An 11,532-nucleotide genomic window follows, 5' to 3' on the forward strand; every position below is an offset into this window, starting at 1 on the left:
GCAGCAATACTTCTCTCTAGATTTCTGGAAGCTGGTGTAGCAGATTAGGCAAGGAGCCTTCAAATCTTCATACTGTTTCAGCAGCAGCCAAAAACCATCTCTGAGAAAACATGGTTCAAAACATATCTTCAATTCTCCTTCCACCTTGAGAGATGGATCAACTCTTCTTGGTTCAACAACTGCTATCTGCTTGAACATAGGGTCTCTTCAATACTTGCCAGAACCAATTTCCAAGGACTGATCTATTTAATAGCCAGCTTCAGAAAAAATAATCTGTCAATTAGTGAAGGAAATGTGCCTAGTGCTTAACCTAGTCTGGCCAACATATGACTCCAAACCCCCAACAATGTCATTGATTCTTAGCTAACAAGCCACTCAAACTGCTAAACGGTGTCAAAAAAGGAGTGAAATGGTGCAGAGCACCAGACACTAGAAATGACAATGACAACCTCAACCCTGATGACTCAACAAAGTCCACTTTACTAATGCCCATCGAGTCTGCATCAATCAAAAAGTAGCAGCTAAATATTGTAATGATTCTATGGAAATAGCTGCTACGTTGGGTTTATTGCAGGTGGTGACAGAGTCAACAAGAGGGAAAAGATATATTTGACACTTCATCCTTGTCAATCTGTTCGCTGAAGATGACAGTATCGATAATATTGACCATTGCACAGGCCTTATGGGGACAACATCCCACTTTCAAATTGAGGATACCCTCCATCATTTTGTGTGGCACTATCATCATGCTAAATGGAATGGATTCCAAATAAAACTAACAATCTATTAGGTGCCATGGACCATTATCAGCAGCAGGATCGTGTTCCAACATAATCTACAATCTCACGGCATGGTATAACCCTGCTCTACTATTGCCATCAAACGGTGTTCAATTTTGGTTCATTGAAGAGTGCAGGAGGGCGTGACAGGAACAGCATCAGACATATCTAAAAAAGAAGTGTCACCTTGACAAAAACTACAACACAGGACTACCTGCATGCCAAGCAGGATACACCGATACGATAGACAGGGTGAAGCAAGTACACATCCAACAGATCAAATGTAAGCTTTGCTGTCTTGACGCATCCAGTTGTGAATGATGATGGATAAACAATTGGATTCAAAAATATCTCGATCCTCAATGATGGGGAGGCCAGCACATCAATGCAAAAGATAAGGCTGAAGCATTTGCAATAGCCTTCAACCAGAAGTGTCAAGTGGATGGTCAATTCCAACCTCTTCCACAGCTTGCCAGCATCACAGCTGCAAGATTTTAGCTAATTCAACATCAGGACACTGGATAGGCTCTATATACATGAAAAGCATTGGGCTCCAACTCTGCTTTTATATTCAAAGTTTGGGAGAAGATTTGTAGCTCGGGTGCTCGTTGTTGTGGTTCTGTTCGCCGAGCTGGGAATTTGTCTTGCAAACGTTTCGTCCCCTGTCCAGGTGACATCCTCAGTGCTTGGGAGCCTCCTATGAAGCGCTTCTGTGCTGTTTCCTCCGCCATTTATATTCTATGTTTTTGGTTTATTTTTCTGTCTTTTAAGATAGCGCTGGAGAGTGGAAACATTATAGAACACTTTTCATTGTATTTTCTAATAAAATACATGTGACAATAAATAAATAAAATCAAATTAAATCAATCACTAAGCCTGCTCAAATCCTCCTGAAGCTGCTTTACATCTTCCTCACAACACACATTTCCTTTTAGCTTTGTGTCATCTGCAAAGTTGAAATTGTTATATTTGTTCACCACCTCCAAAACATTGATGTATACTGTAAACAGCTAGAACCCAAATATAAACTTTGTGGTTTGCTATGAGTCACAGTTCACCAATCTGAGAGTAGCCATTTATTCCTACTAATATAAAACCAAAATCTGCAGGTGCTGAAACAACAGCAGAAATTGCTGGAGAAACTCAGCGTGACCAGTAACCCCCCTCCCCTGCACCCCACTTTAGAACTAGTTTAAAGTAGCTTTGAAAAAGGCTTGTTGGATTTGAAATCGTTTGGACTTTCTAACCACAGATATTGCCAGACCTGTTGAGTTTCTCCTACAATTTCAGTTTTCGTTTCTTCCTGTGCTCTCTTTTCTGTTTTATTAGTTAAAATTGTGACATGGTCAGCCAGGTGGACCTCATAGAATATGAGTTCCCTGATTGGGGCTGTTAATCTGGTCCAATCAGGGAGCCCTGCCTGACCGGTAAGAACAGGAGTGTCAGAGGTTCTGTTCACTCTGAGAGTTGAATCTGAGGAAGCTGGATCAGTGTCAAGGGCATTTCACGTGTAAATAAAGGGTGACTTGATGACAGGATGCCAGCCTCTGTGAGCTATTTCACCTTATGGTTTAAATTTTCGAATCATCCCTTCTGCCAGGGACTTGATCAAAAGTCTTCTGAAAATCTAAGTATATTTGGTCCATCAGCTATTCTTAATCCATCTTGTTAGTAATATCTTCAAAAACTCATCAAATTTGTCAAACACAATTTCGCATTTGCAAAACCATGCTGACCATGCCCAATCAATCATTATCATCCAAGTATTTATTGATTCGATCTTCTATCATAGAGTCATAGAGTGATAGAGATGTACAGCACGGAAACAGACCCTTTGGTCCAACTCATCCATACTGGCCAGATATCCCAACCTAATCTAGTTCCACCTGCCAGCACCCGGCCTATATCCCTCCAAACCCTTCCGATTCATATACCCATCCAAATGCCTCTTAAATGCTCCAATTGTACCAGCCTCCACCACTTCCTCTGGCAGCTCATTCCATACACTCACAACTCTCTGTGTGAAAAAGTTGCCCCTTAGGTCTCTTTTATATCTTTCCCCTCTCACCCTAAACCTATGCCCTCTGGTTCTGGACTCCCTGACCCCAGGGAAAAGACTTTGTCTATTTATCCTATCTATGCCCCTCATGATTTTATAACACTTTATAAGGTCACCCCTCAGCCACCGACGCTTCAGGGAAAACAGACTCAGCCTATTCAGCCTCTCCCAATAGCTCAAATCCTCCATGCCTGGCAACGTCCTTGTAAATCTTTTCTGAACCCTTTCAAGTTTCATAACATCCTTCCGATAGGAAGGAGGCCAGAATTGCACACACTATTCCAAAAGTGGCTTAATCATGTCCTATACAATCGTAACATATTGTCCTGACTCCTGTACTCAGTACTCTGACCAATAAAGGAAAGCATACCAAATGCCTTCTTCACTAACATTTCTGCCCGTGACTCTATATTCAAGGAGCTATGAACCTTGCACTCCAAGGTCTCTTTGTTCAGCAACACTCACCTAAGTCCTTACTATTAAGTGTATAAGTCCTGCTAAGATTTGCTTCCCCAAAATGCGGCACTCCACATTTATCTAAATTAAAATCCATCTGCCACTACTCTGCCTATTGGCCCATCTGACCAAGATTCCATTGTAATCTGAGGCAACCTTCTTTGCTGTCCACTACACTCCAATTTTGGTGTCACCTGCAAACTTACTAACTATACCTCTTATGCTCACATCCAAATCATTTATAAAAATGGCAAAAAGTAGTGGAACCAGCACTGATCCTTGTGGCACTCCACAGGTCACAGGCCTCCAGTCTGAAAAACAACCTCCACCATCACCCTCTGAGTTCTACCTTGGAGCCAGTTCTATTTCCAAATGGCTAGTTCTCCCTGTATTCCAAGAGATCTACCCTTGCTAACCAGGCTCCCATGGGGAACCTTGTCGAATGCCTTACTGAAGTCCATATAGATCACATCTAACGCTCTCCCCTCATCAATCTTCTTTGTTATTTCTTCAAAAAACTCAATCAAGTTTGTGAGACATGATTTCCCACGCACAAAGCCATGTTGACTATCCATAATCAGTCCTTGCCTTTCCAAATACATGTACATCCTGTCCCTCAGGATTCCCTCCAACAATTTGCCCACCAGTTCCCTGGTTTATTCTTACTATTTTTCTTAAACAGCAGCACCACGTTTGCCAACCTCCAGTCTTCTGGCACCTTACCTGTGACTATCGATGATACAAATATCTCAGTAAGAGGCCCAGCAATCACTTCTCTAGCTTCCCACAGAGTTCTAGGGTACACCTGATCAGGTCCTGGGGATTTATCCACTTTTATGCATTTCAAAACATCCAGCACCTCCTCCTCCGTAATATGGACAATTTCCAAGATGTCACCATCTATTTCCCTACATTCTAAATCTTCCATGTCCTTTTCCATAGTAAACACTGATGCAAAATGCTTGTTTAGTATCTGCCCCATCTCCTGTGGTTCCAAACAAAGATTGCCTTGTTGATCTTTGTGGGACTCTGTTCTCTCCAAAGTTACCCTTTTGTCCTTAATGTAGTTGGAAAAACCCTTTGGATTTTCCTTAACTTTATTTGCCAAAGCCATCTCGTGTACCCTTTTTGCCCTCTTAATTTCCCTCCTAGGTATACCCCTACTGCCTTTACACTCTTCTAAGGATTCACTTGAACTATTCTATCGATACCTGACATATGCTTCCTTCTTTTTCTTAACCAAACACTCAATTTCTTCAGTCATCCAGCATTCCCTATACCTACCAGCCTTTCCTTTCACCCTGACAGGAATATACTTTCTCTGGATTCTCGTTATCTCATTTCTGAAAGCTTCTCATTTTCCAGCTGTCCCTTTACTTGTGAACATCTGCCCCCAATCAGCTTTGAAAGTTCTTGCTTAATTCGGTCAAAATTGGCCTTTCTCCAATTTACAACTTCAACTTTTTGATCTGGTTTACCATTTTCCATCACTATTTTAAAACTAACAGAATTATAGTTGTTGGCCCCAAAGTGCTTCCCCACTGACACCTTAGTCACCTGCCCTGCCTTATTTCCCAAGAGTAGGTCAAGTTTTGCACCTTCTCTAGTAGGTACTGAATCAGAAACTTTTCTTGTACACACTTAACAAATTCCTCTCCATCTAAACCCTTAACGCTATTGCAGTCCCAGTCTATGTTTGGAAAGTTAAAATCCCCTACCATAACAGCGGGCGGCACAGTGGCTCAGTGGCTCAGTGGTTAGCACTGCTGCCTCACAGCGCCAGAACCTGGGCTCGAGTCCCGCTTCGGGTAACTGTCTGTGTGGAGTTTGCACATTCTCCCCTTGTCTGTATGGGTTTTCTCCGGGTGCTCTGGTTTCCTCCCACAGTCCAAAGATGTGCAGGTTAGGTGAATTGGCCATGCTAAATTGCCCATAGTGTTAGGTGCATTAGTCAGGAATACTTGTAGGGGAATGGGTATGGACTTGTTGGGCCGAAAGGCCTGTTTCCACACTCTAGGGAATCTCATCTAATAACCACCTTATTATTCTTACAGACAACTGAGACCTCCTTACAAGTTTGTTTCTCAATTTCCCACTGATTATTTGGGGGTCTATAATACAATCCCAATAAGGTGTTCATCACTTTCTTATTTGCCAGTTCCACTCAAATAACTCCCTTGGATGTATTTCCAGGAATATCCTCTCTCAGTACAGCTATAATGCTGCCCCTTATCAAAAACATCACTCCCCCTCCTCTCTTGCCCCTCTTTGTGTCCTTTCTGTAGCATTTGTATCCTCTAACATTAAGCTGCCAGTCCTGTCCATCTCTGAGCCATGTTTCTGTAATTGCTATGATATCCCAGTCCCAAGTTCCTAACCATGTCCCGAGTTTATCTGCCTTCCCTGTTAGGCCTCTTACATTGAAATAAATGCAGTTTAATTTATCAGTCTTACCTTGTTCTCTGCTTTGACCATGCCTTCCTTAACTGTTTGACTCGCTTCTCTTCTCAACTATATCAGTCTCAGATTAATCGCTTTCCACACTATCTTCTTGGGTCTCACAATCCCACTGTACTAGTTTAAATCCTCCCAAGCAGCTCTGGCAAACTTCTGTGCCAGAAAATTAGTCTTCTTCCAATTCATGAGGAATCCGCATCAAGTACAGGTCACTTCTACTCCAGAAGAGATTCCAATGATCTAAAAATGTGAATCCTCCTCCCGTACACGAGCTCCTCGGCCATGCATTCATCTGTTCTATCCTCCTATTCCTACCCTCATCTCGTAGCACCGGGAGTAATCCAGATATTACTACTCTCGAGGACCTCCTTTTTAAATTCCTGTCTAACTCTCCATATTCTCCCTTCAGAATCTCATCCTTTCCCCCTCCTATTTTGTTGATTCCAGTGTGTACAATGACCTCCTGCTGGTCTTTCTCGCCCTTGAGAACATGCTGCACTCTCTCTGAGAAATCCTTGATCCTGGCACCAGGGAAGCAACACACTATTCTGCTTTTTCACTGCTGGCCACAGAAATGTCAGTCTGGACCTCGGACTAGAGAGTCCCCTGGTTTTGATCTCTCACAACCCAACGTACCCCTCATTTCATTAGAGCTAGTCCTGATACCATAAACTTGGTGCTTCGTGCTACATTTCCCTGAGAATCCATCACTCTCTATATTTTCCAAATCAGCATACTTGTTTGAAAAGAGGATAGCCACAGAAGACTTCTGCACTAGCTGCCTACCTCCCTTACATTTCCTGGAGCTAACCCATCTACGTGACTGTATCTGTGACCTTTCTCCCTTCCTATAGCTGCCATCCATTACACCCCGTTGCGTTTGTAAATTCCTCATTGCCTGTAACTGTTGCTCCAACTGATCCATTTAATCTGATAGGATTCGCAACCAACATCATTTATTGTTGATATAATCCTCAGTAACCCATAAACTCTCCCTAAACTCCCACATCTGACAAGAAGAGCACATCACTCTACCAAGGGCCATTTTTGCTTCTTCCAAACTTCAGACCCAGAAAATAACATTGTCTATTCCTCTACAGAACACTGCTCCAGGCTAACTTAATACTTATGGCTTTTATTTTTAAGTTTAATCAAAAGGCATATCTCAAATAAAACATACAATCGAGAAAGAACTCACTCTACTCACTGTTGTAAATTTACAGCAAGGCTTTACTTAAAACTATTCACTTATCTGTTTCTGTGCTGTGACCTCTCCCAAACAGGTACCTCCAAGATCAGTTGTGAATTTCACTGTTTGTTAATTTTCCTTGACACATTCTGATGTCCAGTGATACATGAATTCAACAGCAAAGGCAGTAACTGTGCAGGTTCACTGCTTTGTCAGCTAGCAATGTGGTTTTCTTTCTTTCTCCTTCTCCTGCAATAACTCGACCATGTGCTGCCTTTGTCTGTCCCTCTCCCTTTTAAAAGTGCCATTGTTTTGCCTTTTTTATTTCTCCAAAGTTCCAAAACAATGCAACAGCATATAAAACAGTAATTGGTGCTCCTGGAATTCGAGGAAATCACCTCCAACACCTAAAACACCTCAAAAAAGGACAGCCTGTTACAGCCAGAATTTTTTCCCATCCTCCATCTTGGATTACAACAATTTCCTTACCACTGATGTGAGGCTAACAAACCTCTTTTCTCGTTCCCCCTCCTTAAATAATGGAGTGATATTTGCCACCTTCCAATTTGAAGGAATTATTTCAGAATTAATACAATTTTGGAAGATAATCATCAATGCATCGAATATCTCTATTGCCATCTCCATCAACACTCTTTTCCTCGTATGATCCTCTTGCTAATTCTAGCTTCCTTCAACTTCTTATTCTCCCTAGAATCTATGTCTTTTGTATTTTAAGTTGTGTACTTTTTGTATTGTCATTCCAATTATACGTACTGCAAATATAGTAAGTATATTAAAGGATTGGACACTCTGGAGGCAGGAAACGTGTTTCCACTGATGGGAGAGTGCCGAACCAGAGGACACAGCTTAAAAATACGGGGTAGACCATTTAGGGCAGAGATGAGGAGAGACTTCTTCACCCAGAGAGTGGTGGCTGTGTGGAATGCTCTGCCCCAGAGGGCAGTGGAGGCCCAGTCTCTGGATTCATTTAAGAAAGAGTTGGATAGAGCTCTCAAAAATAATGGAATCAAGGGTTATGGAGATAAGGCAGGAACAGGATACTGATTAAGGATCAGCCATGATCATATTGAATGGTGGTGCAGGCTCGAAGGGCAGAATGGCCTACTCCTGCACCTATTGACTATTGCACTCTGGGACAAGGCTTCCTCCGACCTTTGAGTATCAGTGACCAGATCTAATATACATCACCGAAAATCATGTAGAATTACTTAAAGGAAATGAGAATTAAGCTGGTCAAATGATGAACTCAGTTATTTTGAGTGATCATCATGTAATCAGCAGAAAACTGAAAACAGCAACAACAGGGAAACCTGGAACATACATATAAGGATGATTTTAGAATAAGTTCATATTTAATTTGATTATACTTCTTGGACCAGCTCTAGCACCGTTTGAAAATAAATATTATTAACTAAAAATGCCAAATATCATTAACCGATGTAGAGTCCGACTCCAGGTATCCAAACGGTACCCTAGTGAACAAAAATGATTGAAAAGCAACAGTCAGAGTCAAAGAAGAACAAATGAAGTTCATGTCAGGAAAGAAATGTTAAGGTTGAAGCTGATGGAGTAAATTGTTCTTTATACATTTAAGAGAAGTTAAGGAGATATTCTTATTTCCCTACTTTACTATTATTTTAACTTTTTGAACAAGACCAAAAGATTTTTCCTCAATACTGAATAACCCAATTTTTCATAATTTTTTTAAAATTTCAAAATTATACTTTAATCATTGAAAATAAATCTTTGGTACAAGGACAGTTAGTGAACCCACTAAGATCTATACTCTTTTTACTTACAGACAACAAATTAAGTCTTTGATGTCTGCCATACTCTACATTTACAGATAATCTCATGGCTTATAGCTGAGGTGACAGCCACAGTGGTGCCCAAATACTGAATGGGCCGCCTTATTCTTTGGCAGAAGGACCTTACACAGTGGTCTTTCCTCACTGCACCTTGGCGGCAGCTGCCCCAAGCTTCAGCGTATCCCTCAGCAGGTAGTCCTGGACCTTGGAATGTGCCAGTCTGCAACGTTCGGGATTAACTCCTTCAACTGGAAGACCGGCAAGTTTCAGGCAGACCAAAGAGTGTCCTTTACCGAGTTGATGATCCTCCAGGCACAAGTTGGCCAATCACTCAGCACAATTCCTGATCTTCATCAACAGATTGAGGATGCAGTTAGATTAATCCAGCAACTGGAGCTGAATGGCTTGAATTTCTCACCACTTTCCTGCATTGGGACTCATGATCTGAATAGGGTGACTCAGCCGGATCCTGAAAACCAAGGAGGTCCCAGGACTGCTGAGAGGAGGGAACCTGCTGCAGCATCAAAAATGGAGTCAATCGACATTAAGCTGACGGAAGCATCCTAAAAATTCAAAGCTGAATCTAAGTTTCAGACATTTTAAGCGTAATTATTATGTTAAAAGACTAGTGGTGTCAATGGAAACTGCACTGAGTGTTTCAATGGCAGCTTCGATGTAGTGTAAGTAAAACCCATATAAATCTCAGCCATTCTTTCAAAGACTAGATTCAAGTTGGTCCAGGATCACCTCACAGTTCATTGCCCAATTTGATCCCATTTGTCCCCAAAACTCTATTAGGGTATCCATAATTGAGGTAGTGAAAGAGCCAAAGCAAAAACAGATATTGCTGGAAAAGCTCAGTGGGTCTGGCAGCATCTGTGAAGAAAATCAAGGTTACTGTTTCGGGTCGGTGACCTTTCCTCTGATGTTTATTTAGGAAAAGAAAAGCATTGGCAAGTCTTAAAACAAATCAGGCATCATTGCTTCTTTAATGCTTACTTCGACACCTTTTTCTGGATAAATAATGCCTTTCAACTAATTTCATAATAAGGAATCTTCTGATACAACTGAAAATAAACTATCTTACCTTAAACATGTGAAGATTTAGCTGTGGAAATGGTTACTTAAAGTGTATCAATTCAAGAAAGGGGTACATTGGAGAACAAAATAGGAATTTAAGATTGCTACAATGTCTCGACAGATCATTTAGCATAGTCCTCAGCCAAAGCAAATACAACTGAAATGGTACATTGTTTTCTTATGCTATTTTTCCTTCGGCTGAGAGTTCAGGTTTAATGATTGGTCTAAAATGGACCAGTGAAAACATAGGCATGGTTCAATGAATCTTGAGCAGCATCCAGACAGGCACAGTGCTATAAACACAATAGTAATCTGCCCTTTACGCGTGAGTAGTACCTGTAATAGTACCAAGTACATAAAATATTTCCCTAAGGCTTTTAAGAAGGGGGTGTAATTGGCTTCAAATGTTTCAAAGACAGATTATTTCAATGGAAAAGATTGAGCATGACCAGGTGTTGTGCACATAGCAAAGGTAAGGGCTAAGTTAGATGGGAGGCAGTTTTAATTCCCTCGAGGTTAGTAAGTGTTTGGAATGTATTTCCCACATACATGCAGAATATTCACTTTCTGCATATATTTAATGGATCAGATTCTGTTCATAGTAGGGATCATATCATATAAAAGGTAGGATTTTGCTCCTTTACACTCTTCCCTGAGATAGAGTGGGAGAATTTGTGATCAAATTAGCTGTCTGATAGACTGCAATGAAAATGCTGTCTTCATATCCATAACTTAAGGTCTGGAATTTTACAACAGCGTCAACACTTCAGAAATATTTACTTGTTTGACAAGCACTTAAAGACACCCTGAGGTTGTGAAAGTCTCCAGGATATAACAATGGCAATATATTGACAATGTGAAGAATTGATCAGCTACATCCTCTGTACGAAAAGCAGGACAAATCCAACTTGGTCATCTCAGTCTACCCACCATCATCAACAAACTGCAGCCTCCGACAACTGTTAAGAAGCTTGATAGTATTCAGAACAAAGTCTCACTTGTAAGTATAATACATTTCCTTCATTGTTTCAGGAACAGGATACAGAAATTCCATTACTAACTTACTGTGTGTTTTTCTAAAAGCTGAAACTGTAGCATTTTAAGAAGGCAGCTCACCATTACCATCTTAAAACATTGATGGGCAATACATGTTGGCCTAGCTAGTGATGCCCACATTCCCTGAAAAAATGAAAACTAATATATTGAAACATTATTCTTTTTCTCAATTTCTAGTTAAATATTTTAAATTGTATATAATTGTTAATGAATGGCTAAAAATGTTCAATATTACTGTTGTTCCTGTTCTTTTGAATGTGTGCTACCTAATGTGTAATCTGTTTGGATATATCATGACAGATCTCCAGGGCAGATGGGAATTAAACCTCGACCTACTGGCCCAGACACACTACCACTGCACCACAAAAGCCCTAAACACTAAAGATCATGTGATCTCAGTTAACAAATAAAGAGTAAAATAGGGGGTTATGTGCACGTTATAATGCTCAATGGTTGGAATATTCTCACTAACCTTTGAGTATTTGTACTTGGTTGCTCATTTAATATTAAGTTCTGTTAGTTTGAGGAGATAAATTTAATCAGTTGAATAAAATCCACCTTACTGTTATCTTCTGAAAGAAGCAGCAACTCTGACTAAGGACAAATATGCATTTGGATACAAATAAT

This window comes from Chiloscyllium punctatum, chromosome 42 (assembly GCF_047496795.1).
Source record: "Chiloscyllium punctatum isolate Juve2018m chromosome 42, sChiPun1.3, whole genome shotgun sequence".
Classification (NCBI taxonomy): Eukaryota; Metazoa; Chordata; class Chondrichthyes; order Orectolobiformes; family Hemiscylliidae; genus Chiloscyllium; species Chiloscyllium punctatum.